Source organism: Podarcis liolepis (assembly GCF_965112155.1).
Source record: "Podarcis liolepis genome assembly, chromosome: 14".
Taxonomy (NCBI): Eukaryota; Metazoa; Chordata; class Lepidosauria; order Squamata; family Lacertidae; genus Podarcis; species Podarcis liolepis.
Window position 1 is genome coordinate 19,547,014 of NC_139569.1, and position 21,895 is coordinate 19,568,908.

Here is a 21,895-nt window from a genome sequence, read left to right on the forward strand (position 1 = left end):
AGAAGGCTGCTGTAGCCGATACGGAGCTAGGTGGAGCCATGGTCTGGCTCAGTGCAAGGTAGGTTCCTTCCTCTGTTCCGCGGGTCATTAGAAGAGCATCTGCTTTGCCTGCAGAAGATCCCAGGTGTATCCTTGACATCTTCAGGTGGGTCGGGGGGAAAGACCCCTGCCAGAAACCCTCCGAAGCTGCTGCTGGTCAGTGAAGAAAATGCTGAGCTAGATGGAGCAATGGTCTGACTCAGGTCACACCCACAGGTCTTAACTGTCATGCCCCCCCCAAAGAATCCTGGGAACTGTAGTTTGTTAAGGGTGCTGGGAATGGGAGGTCCGTGAAGTCAGCAATGATAACAAACTGCAGTTCCCAGGATTCATGGGGGGCAGCCAAGACTGCTAAAGGTGGCATAAGAGGGCTTTAAAGGTATGGTGTGGATGTGACCAATGCTGTTATGCTGGATTTGGGCTTGGGGAGTGATTCAGAGACCCAAGCACACCTGATGCACAGATAGAGAAAAATCACTGCACCCACAATAAGGAGGAGGAACTGGTGTATCACACAGAGACTGCCAGGCAACCTCTTCTGTGCATAGGAGCATTTGGCTTATATTCACAGAGCTGGAGCACATAGAATCATAGAATTGTGGAGTTGGAAGGGACCTTGAGGGTCATCTAGTCCAACCCCCTGTAGTGCAGGAATCTCAGCTAAAGCATCCATGACAGATGGCCATCCAACCTCTAAAAACATCCAAGGAAGGAGAGTCCACAACTCCTGGAGGGAGACCATTCCACTGAAAGCCACCTTCCAGGTCATTGGCCCATGTAGTTCAGCATTCCCTGTAGTACCTGTCCAGGGTTTTCTGCAGGGGTCTTCTGCAGTCCTAACTGGAGATGCCAAGAGCTGAACTTGGCAGCGTGTGCCTACGAAAGACGTGCTCTGCCATTGGATGGGGGCCCTTCCCAAGGACAAACAGCCCCTCTCCCTCCTTCCATTGACAAGCCTTTGAGGTTGCTCCCTTGAAGGAAAAGTACTTTTCACAGAGGGCTTTGTTAACCAACACCAAAAAGAAATATTTCAATATATAAATGCATGATATATTTTTTTTTTAAAGTGGGGAATTTGGTACTAAAAGAGCCAGATGGAGGACTATGGAACATGTGGCATGAAAGTGTTGGAGCGCATTCTGGAATGCAAATGCACATTTGGTGCTAAAAGGGAACAAGGGGCATGTGAACCCAAACGGAGAAGTTTTATTGTGGATCATGGGTTTTGTAGTTTTAAGGAGGCCTGGGCAGTCTCTTTTGCATCATAGGTTTTGTAGTTTTAAAGAGGCCTGAGCCATCTGTTTTGCATCATGGAGCCGTACGCAATTCTCGCACATCTTCATTATTGAATTATTTTATTTCTCATGGCACTGGGTTTGGTTTTGGATTCAGGCTATGTCTAGCAATCTGGGCTTCTTCTCCTTTTTTTTTGCCAGAGACAGAGATTCAGCTCTCTTTTTTTTCCAGAGTGAGAGATGTCGATGGTTCGTGGTGGTCTCTGGGTCACCAAGGTGCTAAGAGAAAGGCGGGTGTGCTTTGCAGAGGAGAACAAGCGGTGGAGTTATTCACCCTTCACGTACTGCACACCCTGGACAAAACACCGTCATATTTGTGCGGTTCTTTGGATGCCTTTGGAGGGGAAGCATCCAAGACTGCTTGCAAGCAGGAAAGCAGCCAGGGCTCATTACCATAAAATGAGGGGAGATAAACGAAAAGGCGGCAGAGAGGAGGGGGGGGATAGAGGGCAGGAGGCACAAAGTTGGGAGGCCCAATTGTCCTGCCCCCATCAATCACAGCTCCCGCCAGAATTGTGATTAGGAGAGAAGCAGCAAGTTTGCAAAAGGAGGGAGAAAGAGAAAGATCTGGGATTCTAGGCAGTTCGCTGGAGATTAAAGGGCTAGCCGACCCCTGCTCTCCTTTGTTCCGCAAATACTCATAAATCTGGTAGGCTGAAATAAGAGGCAGAGCAAGGCATCTACCAGTCTCCCATCTCTTCTGAGCTGCATTTCAAGGGGTGGGGAGTAGTGCAGTGTTGTGTTGGTAAATTCTGAAAAACGGCAGGCACTCTTCATCACAAGGCCCCAGCCACAACTTTTTCCTTTACTATAAATAATTTTGTATTAATATTTTTTTTTAATATGCCCACACAAACCCAGAATATTTAACTAGACACACACATACCCAATATTATGATATAAGATTGTGCAGAGCCCAAGGTGGGGTTATATTGACCTTGGACTTGGGAAACCAGGGTTCAGTGCCCCACTTGGCCATGAAGCATGGGTATGTGTGTGTGTGTGTGTGTGTGTGTGTGTGTGGCTTGCGCCAGTCACAATCCCTCTGCCTAAAGTCCTCAGGTTTGTTGTGAGGCTAAAATAAGGAGGGTGGAGGACCATGTCCACTACCTGGAAGAAAGATGGGATGTAAATGGATAGAAATAAGTGGTATCTCTTGCACATAAAAACAGCTGGTAGAGTAGACAGTTCCAATTAAGAAGAGCCTGGCTGCTGGATCAGACCAATGGCCCATTTAGTCCAGCATCCTGTTTTCATAGTGGCCGACCAGATGCTGCCTAGTGATAGAGACAGCCCTGGTTGCAAAGACAGAATGGATGCTTCCCTGAACATAAAAATGCAAGAAGAACCGGACAAATTAGCGTTAATTCCAGAAGTGTATGTTCAATTCTGGCCAAACTAAGCCTGTGGATGTATATTTTGCTCTAGGAGGCTCAGTTTAGTCAGAATCAAGTATACAGTTCCAGATTAAGCCCCGTAAGATTAAGGCAGTCTAAATCTTGGGGGGGGGGGGGAGCTTGCAAATCATCTCCTAATACGTTTTTTATTTTACCAACCAACAATTTTAATTAACCAGTTTTATTACACAATATTATTTTGATCCATTGTCGTGAGGCCCCTAAAAGGAGTGGAGCCCATAGGCACCGTGCTGCCTACTCTGCCTCGTTAGTAATCCAGCGTTGCAAGTATACACTTCAAAATGTCTTCAAAAGTCTCCTGTCTCCAGGCAGTCTGAGCAGAGTTTGTGTCCACATTTAGGCAACTTGCACAGGATCCAGAATTCATAAATGGGGTGGAATCCTCTAGGCATCCCTCGCTGTGATCTATTGGAAATCACTCAGAGATTTACTGGTAGATCCTGATCCATCTTCTGTTAGGAAGAGTGGAGAAACTCTATTCAGTTCGCATTTAAAAGGGAACTTACCTAATTTGCATTTTCCAAAATAATACGTGGAACTCAATCCTTCAAAATTCGCACTTCTCCAGATTTGGAATGCAGTTCTCCTGCCAAGTAATGTGTGCTAAAATGCATAAACTGGGGCGAAGTGTGCATTAAAAATGCCTATATTGGTGGAGATAGCATTCAAAACATATTTAGGAACTATCACATACAGAAACGTCTTTATATTAGGAACAATTGCATACGAAAGTGTGTATATTAGGAGAAATTCACACTAAAACTCTGTTGAATTTTCACGAGGGGATACAACACACACTCAAGCCGCCATATATTCAAGCCAATGTGGAAATATGGAGAATGGAGGTTAAGGGTGGGAGGGGGAGGGGGAATTAGAAAGTGAAATTGGCATATTCGTCCATTCTTAGCCTCCCGGTCATCAGTGGCATAATTTCTTCTCTTGGCTCTATTCACTTTCATGATCTTCATTATCTCAGCTCTGGAGGCTCCCTGCAGTGGGGCACTGAGACGGTGGGGGGTCAGAGTTCAAAAGTCAGGGGTCCCAGGGTTGGAAGCAACACAAGGAGAGGGGCCATCATAGCAGCCTCCTCCCAGCTGGTTATCATAAATGACTGTTAGTCTTGCCTAAGATCAAAGCCCGCCATCTTCATAAGGGGTGGAGGGATGTCAGCAGGAAACACTGCCCTCCCCCACCCCAAAACCCCAGTTCCTTTCACTGCCCTGGGGCCAGGCCTGCCACATCTGCACAGTTATGTGCTCTGCTACCCCTTTGTGGGAATAATGTATGATGCCTTTCAAATGGCAGGATAATTGTGCTTTAAAAAGTATTTACATGTTCCACAGATTTTGCCTTTCAGAGTCTGAATCCCCTGGACAGCTGGCTTAACGTAAGGTTGCCAACTGATTGGGAAGGGGCCCAGTTTGTTTCTGCTCCTTTAAAAAGGCAGGGGTGGGAAGAAGGTACACCAGGATTTGGGGTGGGTGAATCTTGTCAGTCTGTTTTTCCTTTTTCCGGTCTTAAATTCAGTTCTCCACAACAGGTTTTGTTTCAGTCCTAAAATGTTTTGCATTTTAGTGCAAATTTCTCCTAGTATACACATTTTGGTAAAATTCCCCTAATATAATGCATTTCTGTATGTCGTTTTCACTAATTACTGTATGAGGATATTTTACAGCGGTAAATGCCCTTTTGGACACATTCCATGGCTGAAGTACAGTCGTACTTTGGTTGTCGAACGCCCTGGAACTCAGTTGTTTTGGTTCCCGAAAGCCGCAAAACTGGAAGTGATTGGTCCGGTTTGCGAATGTTGTTTTGGAACCTGAACGTCTGATAGGGCTTCTGCTGCTTCTGATTGGCTGCGCCAAAAGGTTTTCAAAACTTTTGCAAGTCAAATGGGCTTCCGGAACGGATTCAGTTTGACTTCCAAGGTACGACTGTACTGCAAAATTCAGGGAAGTATATTCTACGTTCTTTTCTCCCTTTTTGGTGAGCTGCTTTGAGACCCAGATGAGGTGCAAAGCAGGGTATTATTATTTTTTTAAAAAAACTTAAATCTGTAGCTCCACCCACTTTTCTCTCTGGTCCCACCCACAACTGGCATGTGACCCACTTCTGAAAGGAAGCCAAGGAGATTCCTCAGATTTGACTTTGGTGCTCTCGTCACTTACATGATTGCATAAAGGTAAAGGTAAAGGTACCCCTGCCCGTACGGGCCAGTCTTGCCAGACTCTGGGGTTGTGTGCCCATCTCACTCTATAGGCCGGGGGCCAGCACTGTCCGGAGACACTTCCGGGTCACGTGGCCAGCGTGACAAAGCTGCATCTGGCGAGCCAGAGCCACACACGGAAACGCCGTTTACCTTCCCGCCAGTAAGCGGTCCCTATTTATCTACTTGCACCCGGGGGTGCTTTCGAACTGCTAGGTTGGCAGGCGCTGGGAACGAACGACGGGGGCGCACCCCGCCGCGGGGATTCGAACCGCCGACCTTTCGATCAGCAAGCCCTAGGCGCTGAGGCTTTTACCCACAGCGCCACTGCTGAATAACCACCTCTTATGATGTGCTCATATGTGGTAGCCTGTGCAGATTTAAAAGCCAGGAGGGTACTTGCTCTTCTGGAAAATATATACTGTATCAGACACTTCACCAGCCTAGTATTCCCCACCAACTTCTACTTGACCTAGCCAGCATTGTCTGGGGCGGCAGGAAGTTGTAGCCCAAAACAGCTGGAGCACACCTGCTTGGCAAAGTGCCTGATGTTGTCTATTGTTACAGCTGATGTGGTGTATTGTTATAGTATATTGTTATTGGTGGGGAGTCAGTATGGATCGTTTGCAGCCCTCAGAAACATTTGACACCCCTAGTGGCCCCTGCACTGCTTTCTCAAAGTAAGGAGGTGCTGGGCTTTGCAAAGGAGGTGTGATGGCTGTGACAGGGGCCTAGAGTCCTCCCACCTCCTTCCCAAAGCCTAGTTAGCACTTTTCCAAATAAACACACATAATTACAGTATTAAAAACTTACGGAAATTCAGCAGGAAGTGAGGGGACATGCACTAATTGGAAATGAGGGAGTATGACTACCCTGAAACCTGCAAAACAAATGATATTGAACATGCGAGAGCATAACTGCTCCACTACCATCAAGAGCATAAATTCACAAATGAAAAGGGCACCTGAATGGGTAAGTGTGGCTGGGACTGCATAATAAATGGTCGTCATCAGCAGAGGAAGGCCAGTCTGTTCTAGGGTTGGTTCTTGGAGATTTATAAGCCCCTGAGTGCTGATTTCTGGCATGCTGCCGCCTTTCAAACTCCAGGAATGCCCAGCAGACCTGGCTTGTTTCCGGCATAGCAAAGCTTACTTAACGATGTTGACAAGCTGTTCCTAATTGGCTTCCAACCCTTTGCACCTCGTTAAGATGAAGTGGGGGAATCTCACACCACATGGGCAACTGTTGCTAGGCCTGGGGGTGAAGCTCACAGGTATGTGGTGAGCTGAAACACACACACACAACCCAAACTAGGATGGATCAGATTGCTAGAAGGCAAAGATAAGAAACAGCCAGCCAGCCGGGTGTGAGTGCTGGACTATGATCTGGGAGTCCAGGGTTCAAATCCCCACTCAGCTGTGAAGCACACTTAGAGCCAGTCACTCACTCTCAGCCCCATCTACTTTGCAATAGTTAATATAACTTAGAGTGCTGAGACCAGGTGAGCTGGGGGCCTGCTGAGTCTGCTGTCTCCATGCTTGCAGACCCTCCAGCATTCCTCTGATGAAAATAGGGACATTTCTCACTCCCCCATTCCCCTCTCAAGCATTTCCTATCAGAGAAAGTTCGAGTGCTGCCACGCCTCCCCAACAGGACACAGCACACATGCCCTGCATTTTGATCCCACCCTTTTCTTAAAGGAGCTCTCTTCCTCCTCATAGGTCAGTTAGGCTGAGAGGCCCACAATCGCCCAGTGAGCTTCATAGCCAGGTGTGGATTCGAACCCTTGTCTCCCGGTTCTAGTCGGACATTCTAACCACTAAACCACACTAGCGCTACATTGAAAGATCTTCATGGAGTGTGGCTTGTCAATCTCCAGCGTCTGTCCAAGAATGGGATGGGGATCTTTCCGCACCTTCTCATTCACACCCCAACGTGCCAAACGCTTGCGGCAGGCCTGCCTCGAGCCTGCGTCTCCTCCGCCTTGAGCTCTCCATCCGGTCTGAATGAGATCAGACACATCTGTAGAGCCTAGAGAGTGGAATGCTCAAACAATGAGGGCATTGCTTTCCCCTGGATTAGAGACTCGGCCACCTTCTCACCTACAGAGAAACATCTGCTCCCCGGCTCTTGTGAATGCTGCATTATATATACCCCACAAAGCCATATTCTTGGCATGCAGGCACTTCGTTCCGCTGAGGGCAGAAGAGGCCCTCTTGCTTGTCTCCAGCCTGCAAACAGATGTTGCCTTCTTGGAGTTACTTGGTGGCCCATTCAGCTTTTGCATTTCCTTGCTGGTGAACCCAAAGTCTCCAGCTGTCCAGGCTCCTTCTAAAAGGCCTCCTCAATCTGATCATGGCATAACGAACCGTCTCCAACATGACTGGATATTGATTGGGCTACAATGGGTAGGAATGGGGGAAACTTTTCAGTGTCTCATTTTTTCCAGTCTTCAGATCTCCACAACCGTTAGCAAATTCTGGTTTATTATTATTATCATTTTATATTCTTTATTGAAAAATAAAAGGTACATAATTACAAGTGCGCAGAGTAAGGTAAGACACAAAAAGAAGAAGAAACTAGTACCTATGTAGAAAACAAAACAGAACCAAAAAATATAGAAAAAGGGGGAGGGGAGGAATGTTATTGTAGTTAACCAGACCTTAAACTATTAAAAGTTCACTAATGTTTAAGTGCCGCTTTTCCCCACTATAAATATTATTCGATGCGGTTTTGCCTAATATGCACAGTTTTGCAAGGATATTTCCCCCAAAATACAGCATTTTAATATGCATCCTGATTCAAAGGTCCTCAGCAGGAGGTGCTGCCTGCCTAGGTTGGCACAAGAGAAGACCGGTGACGAGAGCAGGAAATGTGGACCAAATAATCAGGGGACTCAGCTACACAGCTGCAAATAAAATGTTTTAAGTAGAGTGCAGTATACAAAGGTGACACTAGATGGCGACAGTGAGCTATGGCAATTCCAATGTATTTTTCAAAACGTTTTTTAAAAAAGCATTGGCACACCGTTTTTTTAATGTGTGTGTGGATTCCACCCTGGTTAAGAATGCAGAAATGTAAGAAGAGCCTAGGCCTAGATCGGGCCAAAAGTCCATCGAAGTCAAAATCCTACTCTCACAGTGGCCAGCTATAGACCAATGGGAATCCCACAAGCAGGACCTGCACACAACAGCATTATCCCCACCTGTGATTGCCGTCATCTGGTATTCAGAGACTGTACTGCCACCGACAGTGGAGGGAAAATATAGCCCTCTGGGAGCTATGAAGCATGCTATAAATACTCGCAGAATCATAGAACTGAAGACTTGGAAGGGACCCCAAGGGTCATCTCTTGTAGATTCGAATCCATTGCCTCAGGTCCTACCCCCTGGAGCAGCAAAAAGCAAGCTTGCTCCATCTTCCATGTGTACTTGACAAACAAGAACAGTGGTACCTCGGAAGTCGAACGCCTTGCGAGTCGAACATTTTGTCTCCCGAATGCCGCAAACCCAGAAGTGTGTGTTCCGGTTCATGAACTATTTTTGGAAGCTGAACGTCCAAATTGGTAACTGTGCTTTGGTTTCTGAATGTATTGGAAGTCAAACGGACTTCCAGAATGGATTCTGTTGGACTTCCGAGGTACAACTGTATACATTTCCTACAAAAGAGACATGAAAATTGGTCTTCTCTTCTCCAGGCTAAACATACCCAACTCCCTCAATCATTCTTCATAAGGCTTGGTTTCAGACCCCCGATCGTCTTGGTCACCCTCCTCTGCAAATGTTGCCGCTTGCCAATATCCTTCTTCAACTGGACACAGGGCTTCAGGTGGGTTCTGATTAAGGCAGAATAGAGCAGTGCATACTATGGCTTATCCTTGATCAGGACAAGTAAGTCTATGCTAAACAAAAAGCCCAGAAAACCTTTTGCTTTCAACTCTGCCAGTTAAAGTGGGCCTTTCCTGGTGTTAATCACCAGTTAATGATGCAGCCTTAGAAATAGTCAGTCTGGGAAGTGGGTGCGTGGGGGGTTGTTTTGCCACCCTGGATGTGAGCAAGCAAGGGTGTTTCAAGGGTGTAAGGAAGGAGCAAGTCCCCCCTGTGAAGTGACCTGAGGGTTCGTGCCCTGAGACAGTCTCCCAGTGCCAAAACAGAGAAGAAAGATCTTCCTGCTGAGTAAAGTGGAGCATGGGGTGTGGATAATGGTAATTTTCTCTCCTCCGCACACCCCCATCCTGCCTCTCAGTCCAGCCAGAGGTGGATTCATGCCTCATTCATCACAGCTGTCAACAACACCACCTCTTGAGAACTGGGCTGTGTTAACCCTTGCCTTGCCACCCAGCAGGAAATTTAGAAGGGAAGCTCTGTCCGTATGCGTCCTACGTTATCCAGGAAAGTCCTCTATTTGAAGGAATCCTCTATATTTCAGAGAGGAAGAATCCCAAGAAAGGAGAGTGGGATGGGGCTTTAACATTGTCCATTGTTACCTATCACGCAAGTCACCTGGCCAAAGTCCTTCCCATTGCATTTCTGTTTAAATTATAGCACTTCTAAATTAGCATCTACACCTTGGAATTACCGTATACAAATTTTATGCAGGTTTTTGTTCCCTTTCTTGGAAATGCACTGCCTTTATCCCTCCCAGCAAGACACCCATATCATAGCATATGTTACAATTCTGTTCAGTTAACTGAAATGGAAAATGATTGCTCTGTGAATTTATTTGTTTTATTACATTACATTTCTATCTCACCTTTCCTCCAAGGTGGCATGCAGTGTTTTCCTCCTTCATGCTGTTTAAACTTCACAACAACCCTGTGTGGTAGGCTAGGTTGAGACTGTGACTGGCCAAGTAGGGATTTGAATCCCAGTCTCCCAGGGATTTGTCTGACCCTCTAACTGCTGCACTGTACTGTCTCCCCTGCCTAATCTGATATGAAATATTACTTCTAATATTTGAGATTGTTCAGCCTGGGGTCATGCAGGCGTTAGACCCTGTGGCCTCTTTACCCTGACCTTTGACACCTGAAATGTGTGTTTTCAGGGCACACCCTATTCCTGGGACTGTAACCAGTTTTAAATGTTTTTAATTTTGAATCTTATATTGTTGTAAATGCCTTAGCACCTGCTGGGGAAGGGCCAGGTGATAAATTTTATAATAACAATAAATATAAATGTGCACATCACCAAAAAAAAAAAAAAAAAAAAGAACAGGCAGGGAATATAGCCATGCATTAAAACGTGAATAACTACTTTACATCTATAGATGCAAATTTCAGAAGGATGACTTGAATTTAAAGAGAAGAGGGACGAATCCTGTGTGCCTGCTGTCCAAGTTCTTTAACTCAGGCTTTGACCAGGCAGCCTTTCAAAGTGGGGATGCCTTCAAATAGAGGACTGTCCCCTGACTGCCCTTCAGGCAGAGGTCTGCCTGCTGTAAAGTAGGACACATTTGGCCACCTGACTTTGAGGTTTCTTGTCACTGTTTCTAGTGTAATATAATTGGGATGTTGGTGGCACTGTGGTCTAAACCACTGAGCCTCTTGGGCTTGCTGATCTGAAGGTCGACGGTTCGAATCCCCGCGATGGGGTGAGCTCCTGTTGCTCTGTCCCAGCTCCTGCCAATGTAGCAGTTCAAAAGCACGCCAGTGCAAGTAGATGAATAGGTACCGCTGTGGCGGGAAAGTGTGCTCTGGTTTCCTTCACAGTGTTCCGTTGCACCAGAAGCGCTTTAGTTATGCGGGTCACATGACCCGGAAAGCTGTCTGTGGACAAATGCCATCTCTCTCGGCCTGAAAGCAAGATAAGCGCTGCACCCCATAGTCGCCTTTGACTAGACTTCACCATCCAGGGGTCCTTTACCTTACCTTTTTTACCTAATCGGGAAGGGGAAGGCAAATTAAACAGAATTTATATTCTTCCCAAGTCCTCTTCTCAGTATTTCATTGGTGTTCATGTTCTTTTTTAAAAAAAAATTCAAACTTTTGCAAAGCACGCTTACACCTCTCAGCAGCCCTGTTTGGGCTTCATTTTTTCCACCTCTTGCGTTTGCTATTAGAGAGAACCTAAGAGCATAATGGACGCGGGTGGTACTGTGGGTTAAACCACAGAGCCTAGGACTTGCCGATCAGAAGGTCGGCGGTTCGATTCCCCGTGACGGGGTGAGCTCCCGTTGCTCGGCCCCTGCTCCTGCCAACCTAGCAGTTCGAAAGCACGTCAAAGTGCAAGTAGATAAATAGGTACCGCTCCGGCAGGAAGGTAAACAGCGTTTCTGTGCGCTGCTCTGGTTCACCAGAAGTGGCTTAGTCATGCTGGCCACATGACCCGGAAGCTGTACTCCGGCTCCCTCGGCCAATAAAGCGAGATGAGCGCCGCAACCCCAGAGTTGTCTGCTACTGGACCTAATGGTCAGGGGTCCCTTTACCTTTAAGAGCATAATATGGGCCCTGCTGGCTCAGGCCAAAGCTTCATAGGTCAGGGGCTGAGCATCTGATTTGCACGCAGCAGGTCTCAGGTTCATCTCCTGTTAGGGCTGGGAGAGACTCCTGCCTTGAATCCTGGAGACCCACCGCCTATCAGTGTAGACAATGCTGAACTAGATGGACCAGAGGTCTGACTCAGTATAAGGCAGCTTCCTATGTTCCTAGTCCACATGCTGTTCTCACAGTGGCTTCAAGCAGCTGGTATTCAGATGCATGCTGCCTCCAGCAGTGGATGTGGCCATCATTGTTAGTGGCCACTGAAAGGCTTATCCTGCCTGAATATGCCTAATCCTCTTTTTTGAAGCCACCCAAGATGCTGGTCCTCACTGCCTCTTGTGGGAACTAATTCCATAGTTTAACTTCAGGCTGTGTGAAGAAGTCCTTTCTTTTGTTTGTCCTGATCTTCATTGGATGTCCCTGAGTTCTAGAATTATGATGAGAGAGGGAGCAGTCAGCAAAGGCCATTTAGTACCTCCGCTGTCACTGTGCTTGTCTTTCACCTCTTGCATTTCATGGTCTTTTGGCGCCACTGTTTGCATTTCCCCTATCTATACTTCCCTGTGTGTTAGAGAGTTTGCACACATGCACAGCAACTGAGGACGCGACTTCATGCATACGTTGAGCTGGGCTTGAGACAACAGAAATGCATGCCATGGGCTTTTTCAGGGCTTTTTCAGCATGGGCTTTTGCAGGGAGTATATAGACTCTCTTCTATTGAGAGGGGGACTTCTTTGGGCTGGGGGCAGGGAAATAGTCATGGTGGGGAGGAGGATGTGATTGCCAAGGGAAGTTTGAGCCAGCAGCTGTTGCTGAAGTTATCCTTTCCCCGGGTTCTAAAGGACGCAGCAGGGGGTGCATATTGAATGGGAGAAGAGAGCTGGGCATTTGTGATTAAGATGGAGGGGGGGTGCATTTTGCAGAATGGGGGGGGGGAGCAGAGAAGGGGAAAAGGAAGATTTGTTGATAGGAGAGATAGGGAAGCATTCAGTCTGGTGACCAGCAAAAAGAAAGAGCTACAGAGTGCTACGTTCTATAATGCTATCCCGCTTTGCTTACAAAACATTAAGACAATTTTCTGATATGCCAAGAATACAGGTGACTTCTCTCTTGTACGTTTCACGTGTAATAATGTAGCCAACTACGTTCTACTACTCAGAGTAGACCCATTGAAATGAGTGGACCTGAGTTAGTCAAGGCTGTTAATTTCAATGGGTCTTCTCTTGAGTAGGGCTAGCATGTGCTACAATTCAACAGTTTTCTCTCCTTGGTCTGTCCTGTAATAGATGTTTCCTAGGAACCAACCTGGCCTTGTAGGTCTCTCTCTGCAGAAGAGGGGTTTGCATGGTGTTTAAGACAGATTGAGTGAGGGACCTCCACATGCCCAGACTATCCCTGTACCTTTACTTCTTCTTGTCTCCTTGTAGTTTAGACAGATATGGCTCAAGGTGGAGACATGGTAGAGGTGTATGAAATTATATATGGTCTAGAGCAGCCTTTCTCAACCTGTGGGTCCCCAGATGTTATTGAACTACAACTCCCATCACCCCTAGCTAGCAAGGCCAGAGCTCAGGGATGGTGGGAGTTGTAGTCCAACAACATCTGGGGACCCACAGGTTGAGAACCGCTGGAAAGTGGATAGGGAGAAGTCCCCGTCCCCCAAGTACTGGAACTCAAGGCCATCCAATGGAAGGTTCAGGGAAGATAAAGAAAAGTACCATATTTTTTGCTCTATAAGACTCACTTTTTCCCTCCTAAAAAGTAAGGGGAAATGTGTGCGTCTTATGGAGTGAATGCAGGCTGCGCAGCTATCCCAGAAGCCAGAACAGCAAGAGGGATTGCTGCTTTCGCTGCGCAGCAATCGCTCTTGCTGTTCTGGCTTCTGGGATTCAGAATATTTTTTTTCTTGTTTTCGTCCTCCAAAAACTAGGTGCGTCTTATGGTCTGGTGCATCTTATAGAATGAAAAATACGGTACTTTTTCATGCAACTTACATAGAATCTGCTCCCACGTGATTTAGTGATGGTCACCAGTTTAGGTGACTTCAAAAGAGGATTCATGGAGGATGAGGCTGCTAGCTGTGCTTTCCCTCTACTGTCAGAGGCAGAATACCTCTGAATACCACTGGACCGGAATTACAAGTGTTGCTGTTGCACTCTGCGCCTGGTTGCATCCTTCCCCTTGCGGCATCTGATGGGCTACTGTGAGAACAGGTTGCTGCACTAGATGGGCCCCTGGCCTGATCCAGGAGGCCTCTGCTTACGTTCTTAAAACTGTTCTTATATACGGACCAGCCACCATACGGACTTGGTAGATGGCAGCTTCCTGCGCCCCTAAAACTGCAGTCCCAGCTTCTTAAAATTGGCCTTGTTATGGCACACAACTCTTTGGAGAACGGCTATAGACAAGAGCTGTGTTTGGCAGCAAAGCCTCAGCCCCTTTTGTATACCCCTGAAGCCCTGGATGCCAGCCAGCGGCTCTCCTGTCAAAAGCTTCCGAAACATGGGCATCTTTGCCCCTATGGTGCTGGGCGGCTGCCTTGGTTTAACCGTTTCGGAGCTGTTGCGCCGCTTCTCCCAGCAAGCCAGCCTTTCTCGCTGCTTTCTTCTCTTTGTTCCCTTACTTCCACCCCGCACCCTGAGTTAAATTTATGAATCTCAACGAGCCTGGGAAAACACGCTCTCACCCTCCTCCCACCCCCCCAACCCTCCCGCCCCAATCTCCATCCCAGCCAACACATCTTCCTCTTTGAACGCTTCCACATTGCTGAGGAGTGAAGTAAGCAGCGAGGGATGGAGATGACAGTTCTAGGTTAGGTTAGCCCAGAAATTAGGAAAGTGGGGAGGGTCAGGGAGGAGAGGAGAGGAGGCAGCAAAACTGGAGGCTCCTGGCATCTTGCCTTTCCTGCTGGAATCTTAATTCAATTAAACGCCGTCTCACTTTGACTGGGCACAGAAGGGCATTTATTGCTAGGGAGATGGAATATGGTCCTTTGTCAATCTGCGCAGCTTCTGGGAGGGGTTATCTTGAAAGGAGCAGTAGATTCTCTCTCTCTCTCTCTCTCTCTCTTGCAAATGTGGGTTGATAAAATAGCCACTTGCTAGGCGCTTAGGGTGAGGAGAAAACAACGCTTCTCCTACAAATTTATGACTAGAACATGGGTAGGCAAACTAAGGCCTGGGGGCTGGATCTGGCTCAATCGCCTTCCAAATCCAGCCCGCGGATGGTCTGGGAATCAACGTGTTTTTACATGAGTAGAATGTGTCCTTTTATTTAAAATGCATCTCTGGGTTATTTGTGGGGCCTAGGAATTCGTTCATTTTTTCCCTTCAAAATATAGTCCGCCCCCCCCACAAGGTCTGAGGGACAGTGGACTGGCCCCCTGCTGAAAAAGTTTGCTGACCCCTGGACTAGAACAACACTGAGACCTGTAATCTTTTGGTGAAGTTGCTGTGAATCACAAGAGGTTAGATCATCATTGCACTCAGGTGCTGCTTTTAGGATTTCCGAAGACATCCGGTCAGCCAGCAGGGCTCTTCTTGTGTTCTTATGGTGTAGTTCAGTGGTTGAGCAGCTACTGCCTTGCATGCAGAAGATCCCTGGCAACTCCAGGTAGGACTGGGAGAAACTCCCTGTCTGGAACTCTGGAGAGCTGCTGCCAGCCTGTGTAGCCAATACTGATGTAGATAGACCAATGGACTGACTCAACAAAAGGTAGCTTCCCATGTTCCTATTTTGCTGCAGTGTGGAGTGTCCCTGTTCAGTGACCCAGGCAACCATGCCTTATTTCAGGATACTCCATTCCATTCCCTCCCCCTAGTTGTCTGGTTCCACTTCCCCCAACACATACTCTGTAGCCATTGGGCATGCAGAGTCCTCATTGGTCTGAGGGTGGGTTTTTTTTTGGGGGGGGTCTTTTTTATTTTTAGTCTATATCATGGGTCACACTATAAAAGCCTTCAAAAATTCAACAGCATCAAAATCACTAGTAAAACACCATCATAATAGAGGCACCCAGGATGGGTGCTAGCAGTGAGCCAATGAGTCTTTAACTGCCACCAAAAATACCCCCCAAAAGATGTCAACCTCATTCCTATTCCAAGCATGCAAAAGTGAGAGCCATTATCACAGATGAAAGACACATTCCAGCTGGGGGGAAACACTCAAGGGGGGAGTAGCATGAAGAGCAGGGTCTAGGGACATTCCTGAGAACCTAATAGAGAAGCCACTGGTGGACCATATGCGGCTTCCTGGACCTGCTTTTCCTCAATCCTCTACCACATTCATGTCCTACTGGAGCCTTTGGGAGGGTTCCTCACGATGCAAAGAGCAGGTGCAAGAAGAAGAAGAAGAAGAGTTTGGATTTGATATCCCGCTTTATCACTACCCGAAGGAGTCTCAAAGCGGCTAACATTCTCCTTTCCCTTCCTCCCCCACAACAAACACTCTGTGAGGTGAGTGAGGCTGAGAGACTTCACAGAAGTGTGACTAGCCCAAGGTCACCCAGCAGCTGCATGTGGAGGAGCGGGGAAGCGAACCCAGTTCACCAGATTACGAGTCTACCGCTCTTAACCACTACAAGAGAAGGCTTGATTCAGATCTGGACTACAGCAGGGTATAGGGAGTTTAAATCAGGGGTCAGCAAACTTTTTCAGCAGGGGGTTGGTCCACTGTCCCTCAGACCTTGTGGGGGGCCGGACTATATTTTTTGGGGGAAATGAATGAATTCCTATGCCCCACAAATAACCCAGAGATGCATTTTAAATAAAAAGCACATATTCTACTCATGTAAAAACACCAGGCAGGCCCCACAAATAACCCAGAGGTGCATTTTAAATAAAAGCACACATTCTATTCATGTAAAAACATGCTGATTCCCGGACCATCCGTGGGCTGGATTTAGAAGGCGATTGGGCCTGATCCAGCCCCAGGGCCTTAGTTTGCCTACCCTTGGTTTAAATCCTCCTACTCCCCAGGTCTAGTTCCAGTTCTGCCTCCCCCATCTGCTATTCACTCTTTAAAGAGCACACGCACATGCACACACTCTCTCTCCCTCTCTTACAGTGACCGCATCTAAATGGTGTTGGGTCGTTTGGAACCTGTAGCCTGTCTCTAAATGGCATTCACAAACGGCTGTTCGTGCAGGGCTGGGTTTAAATAAATATTTCCTGAGAGAAGGGATGGAACCCATACTTTCTGGGCCTGACTCTGCAGAATGGGAAGCAGCAATCAATTGGGTGGAATTAATGGCCACGCTTTGGCAGGTTCCCGGTCACTTAATGAGCTGAGCTATGTGGTCATTTGGCTGGGATTTTTTTTTTTTTTTTTTTTTGCCTCTCTATTTCCTCTTGTTCAATTGCCTGGGCGGGGGAACCTGGCAGCTGAACTTTTGACTCCCTGCCTTGGCATACTTCCCCTTTAATTAATACTTCACTGTGACTATCAGGAAAAAGACTTGGGAAAACATCAAATTTGGAAAGGTGTACTCAAATAGGAGAAGCTGATGGGAGAGGTGGCCTGATCATGACACCTTAAAATTAGGCAGCAATCAGGGGAGAGAAAGAAGGAGAGTCAGAATTGACAGCCTGCCAGCCAAGCTAAATTCTCTCTCTCTCTCTCTCTCTCTCTCTCTCTCTCTCTCTCACACACACACACACACACACACACACACTTTATATTCCAGTTTCTAAAAGTGCTTAAAACAAACAATTCTCATATACCCCCCGAAACATTCCATGCACATGAAATGTAAATTATGAAGTCAAATACCAAGCAAGTTTGTATAATATTTTAGAGTTGATTGTGCCAGTTAAGTGTCTTCTATTCTCCTCCTAAACAGATCGTTCCCAGAGTTTTCAAAAAAATAAAATCAATACAGCTATATACTAGATTTGCCTTGGAGTCTGATCCATTTAAAAGATGCAGAACTTTAAAAACAAAACAAAACCCAACAACAATAATAGATATTGCGCATTTAATTAAAAACCAAACTATGTAGTCCCCCCCTCCCCACTTTTTACTAGGTGGTTCTTCTGACATTGGATGCTATTTAGAAGAATGAAGTAAATAAATAACAGTGTAGTCCTATATGTTCCTACTCAGAAGGAAGCTGCATTGAGTTCAACAGGACTTACCGGTACTCCGAAGTGAGTATTTTATAAGATTAAGCCTAAAATTAACAAACAAGCTTCAAGGAAAGAAATAAACACAGAGAGGACAGTAGGAGGTATAACAAAAGTTCTGGCTGGGCACACATGTATATTAAAAAAGTTAAACAGATATAATCAATAAAATATATAGATAGATATGTATCTTCTGCTGATTAATGTACTATTGAAGAGTATTCAAGTGGCTTTATGTATTTCCAATTAGCCATGTCCATTACATTTAGAACTAGTCATCATTTCATTATAAAATAATCATTAAATAAGGAAGCAGAGATTTCAATTGATTTGCTATAGCCTTTAAATTAATCTGGGTTTAGCTGCAGCCTTTAACCGACATGAGATTGTCGCCATAGTTAATGTTTTCCAAATATTGTCACACCATTCTTGGATAGTAGGAGTCTTTTTTACTTTCTGTTTTGCTATTGAAAGGGGGCGACCAGTAGCCTTCTGATATGTGGTGTTGCTTCCTGATCCACATTACTGAAATAAACTTTGCAATCACCCCTCTGGAGGTGTTGCTGGTCAGTGTAGACGACATTGAGCTAGGTGGACCAATAGTCTGACTCAGTATAAGGCCATTTCCTTTGTTATTCCAAGTCAATATCCTAATGCTGCTCTACAAATCTATGGTGTGACTGCATTTCAAATGCTGTGTACCGTTCTGGTCGCCTCATCTCAAAAAGGATATTGTAGAGTTGGAAAAGGTTCAGAAAAGGATAGCCAAAATGATAACTAGGATGGAGTGACTCCCCTATGAATAAAGTTTGCAGCTTTCGGGACTTTTAAGTTTAGCGAAAAGCTGGTTAAGAGGTGACATGGCACAAGTTTATAAAATTATGTATGGCATGGGGAAAGGGGATAAAGAAAAGTTTATCTCTTTCATTTAACTAGAACTCATGGATGTTCAATGAAGTTGAGTGTTGGAAGATTTGGAGCAGATTATTCTTTTGTTAATTATGCTGCTTGAAATGTGCATTTTATATTTGACTTCCTTTAGTCGTGCTCCCTTTTTAAGCGTTTATGATGGGGGGCAGTTAACTTTGCTGTGTTACACATGCATTCTGTAGTTAACCTGTTTTAGAAGGTTTTATTTTGCAATCTTTAAGATAATATTTTAGTTTCCTGTTAATGACATTGCTTTGAATATATACTTTGATTTCTTCAGTAAAGTTTTATTTATTTTCTGGCTTGTATTAGCTGACGTTTTAATGTTTTGTAAACCACTTTGGATTTTTTTTGCAAAAAATATAATGAAATGAATAATGATAGAAGAGGAAGAAGAAGAAGAAGAAAGGATTTCTTTATGCAGTGCATAGTAAAACTACGGAACTCACTCCCACATGAGGGAGTGATGCCCACCAACTTGTATGGCTTTAAAAGAGGACTGGACAATTTCATGAAGGATAAAGCTATCCATGGCTACTAGACATAATGGAGGCAGCAAATGGTTCAGTTGTTGTTACTATATATTTACCCCCAAGAAATGAATATTTATTTAATGAATTAGATGTCTTCCTTGGTGTTTTCCATAAAGTCCCAGTATGGCTTACACGATAAAACAAAGAACACAGTTACAGCCATAAAAGAAAAACAACAACAACAAAGCACGCAAAAGGATAGGAGAATAAGAAGCGGCTGCCAAGGTCCTGTCTAATCCAGTACCCTGTTCTTCCCACCTCCAGAAGAAACCTGGGATTTTCAGGTGCCTTCGGAGGGACCGTGATGCCTACAGCAGTTCCTTTCGAGATGCCTTTCTTCCTGTCGCCAGGAGCAGAAATAAACAGCCCGCCTTCGACACAGCGACAGGCCTGGGGCTCATTCATCTCCAGTAAAGCATGGACTAAACCTCTGGCGTGTCTTCCTCGCCCAACCCTTCTGGTTGCCATGGCGAAGCTGCACAAAATCTCCATCTCTGCGTTGGGCCCAAGGCGAGGAGGTGGGTCCAGTGGGCCAGTGGGGTTCAGCTGTGACCCCAGAGCACCCAGCTGTTGTCAAGGGGTCTCTGCCACCCATGGGTGGCCTGGCACTTTCCTCACAGAGGCAGTTGGGATGGGAAGATGTAGAGAAGGAGGTTGAGGGAAAGAGGCCTTGGCCGAAAGCTAGAGCAGAGGCAAACGTGGGACCTGTGGGAATGTTCAGGGAGGCAGGAGAGGATATATTGTTGATTAATATCCTTCCTAACTTGCGCTAGCAAGTTCTATAACTTAGCAGAGTTTTAACATTTCCCTTTTAAACGCACAACGGGTAGCTGGTTGCAAGCTTCTTTAAGCTTCTCAATATAGATTCCTAGTAAGATCCCTTTACAATGATACCTCGGGATGCGAACGGGATCTGTTCTGGAGCCCCGTTTGCATCCAGAAGCAAACGTAACTAGCGATGGTACGTCTGCGCACGCACGCGTCGCTTTTCGCCACTTCTGCGCATGCTCGTGATGTCATTTTGAGCGTCTGTGCATGCACGAGCGGCGAAACCCGGAAGTAACGTGCTCCATTACTTCCGGGTTGCCGCGGAACGCGCTCAACATGAAGCATATTCAACCCGAGGTATGACTGTATTTCCCTCTTAAAAGAATAAACACGACACAATCTTATTTAAGATATATAAAAGTAGTTTTCTCACAGCATCAGCATCAGTTCACAGTTGGATCCCCGAAGGCAGACTTAGTTACAGAGATATATACATGTGGATCTACCTCATATGAGGGGATAATCCCAGTGACTGCAGACTAGCAGTCGCTGCAGCTCACACGACGAAAGGAACTCAAAGAGAGGAAGAGAGGAAAGAAAGTGATGACTGCATGCCTTGTCCTATTTGTTACCTGGACAGGTAAGGTCACATCCACTTCTAGTCACGTGCTAGAGGAAGTATGTCCCGGCCCAGGAGGAAACAGGAAGTTTTCGACTGGCTGGAACAAACATCCCCTTTGCACGTCCACTCTAGGCAAACAAGGAATGTTGTACTTGACTGCTACTTGTGTTTCACATCCCACAGGACCTTCGTCTGCAATGGCTGCTGAGTTAGAGTTGCTCTATTTCAAAAAGTGAAAATCCGGACGGAAAAGTTGTTGAGCTAGCACTGTTTCCGACGGCCATGTCCAACCGTATGAATGTTCAAAGTAGCCAAATTTGCTGCATTTTTAAAAACTCGCCAGCTACTTCCCAGATGGCTCCTGATCTGTCCAGCCTCCCTGGAGGGGAGTTTCACCACTCCAAGGCCTTCCAGGTCCCAGGACAGGACAGTGGCTAACCATTTGCACGCTCGGTTATCGTGAGGTAAAAAAATGCCCACAGTTCACTTCAGTCTGGGGCAGGCCCGGTTGGAGGGGCCTCTCAGCAAAGTGCCTTCCAGAGGCCCCCTCTTATTTCTGTGACATTTTCCGCTGCCACAACAGGCGTTATCTTGGGGAACAGCCATTTTAATGTGAAAGTTTGGTACGTCAGGTTTATCAGGCTGTGCCCAATGTCTCCCTCCCACCTTCCCAAATTAGGATAGGCTGACATGGGCAAAAAAGATATCCTGGAAGTCGCAGACGGAATCAGGAGCATTTCGACACGCTTGTATTTCATCTGGTAATAAAACGATCATATAGGTCGGCCTTCTCCAACCCGGTATTTTGGATTCTTAATTCCCATCAGCCCCAGTTGGCACAGCCAGTTATCAAGAGATCATGGGGGATGTAATCTGGCACCAAGTTGAGGAAAGGCTGATGTAAGCAATAATGAGATTTTCTTTTGATCTAGGAAGCTATGAGGGAAAGTGGGGATTGTCATGGCCTGCAGCAGATGCAGTCTTAAAGTGCCCTCTGGTGGCCACAGTTAGGAGTTCACAACATATGAGCATAATAAGAGCCTGCTGGATCAGACCAAGGGCCATGCAAGTCCAACACCCTGTTCTCACAGTAGCCAGACAGATTCCTGTGGGGAAACCCGCAAGCAGGACACTCTGCCTTCCAACTGGTAAAGATCTGTGGGAATTAAACTTAGTACACATATATTTCCTAGGCAGCAGGGGCAGACTTAGTGCTGGGCGAGGGAAGGAGGCATGAGGTGCTGACAGGGTCCTAGAGTCCTCCTGTCTTCTTCCCAAAGCCTAGTTAGCACTTTCCCCATTTTGGGAAGGAGGCGGGAGGACTCTAGGACCTTATCAGATACCTCATGCCTCCTTCCCAAGCAGGGTTGGGGATAAGGGCAAATTTTAGGCTCACACAGGGTGCCATAGTAGCTTGAAGTGATGGAGCAAGTCAGGAACCAGAAGTTGAGTGACAGGCAAAGCTTGGAAAGCTCATCTTAAAA

The 21,895-nt window shown here is 46.3% G+C and overlaps 1 long non-coding RNA gene across 1 annotated transcript; it reads right to left on the reverse strand.

The window, feature by feature from the left end:
• Positions 1 to 2,940: 2,940 nt before the first annotated feature.
• On the reverse strand, positions 2,941 to 21,357 carry LOC310692730. The gene is made up of 4 exons (XR_014518866.1): positions 20,422 to 21,357; positions 19,266 to 19,726; positions 5,772 to 5,838; positions 2,941 to 3,204 (listed from the first exon to the last, which is right to left on the reverse strand). It is a non-coding gene; the product is annotated as an uncharacterized lncRNA (long non-coding RNA).
• Positions 21,358 to 21,895: the final 538 nt, after the last annotated feature.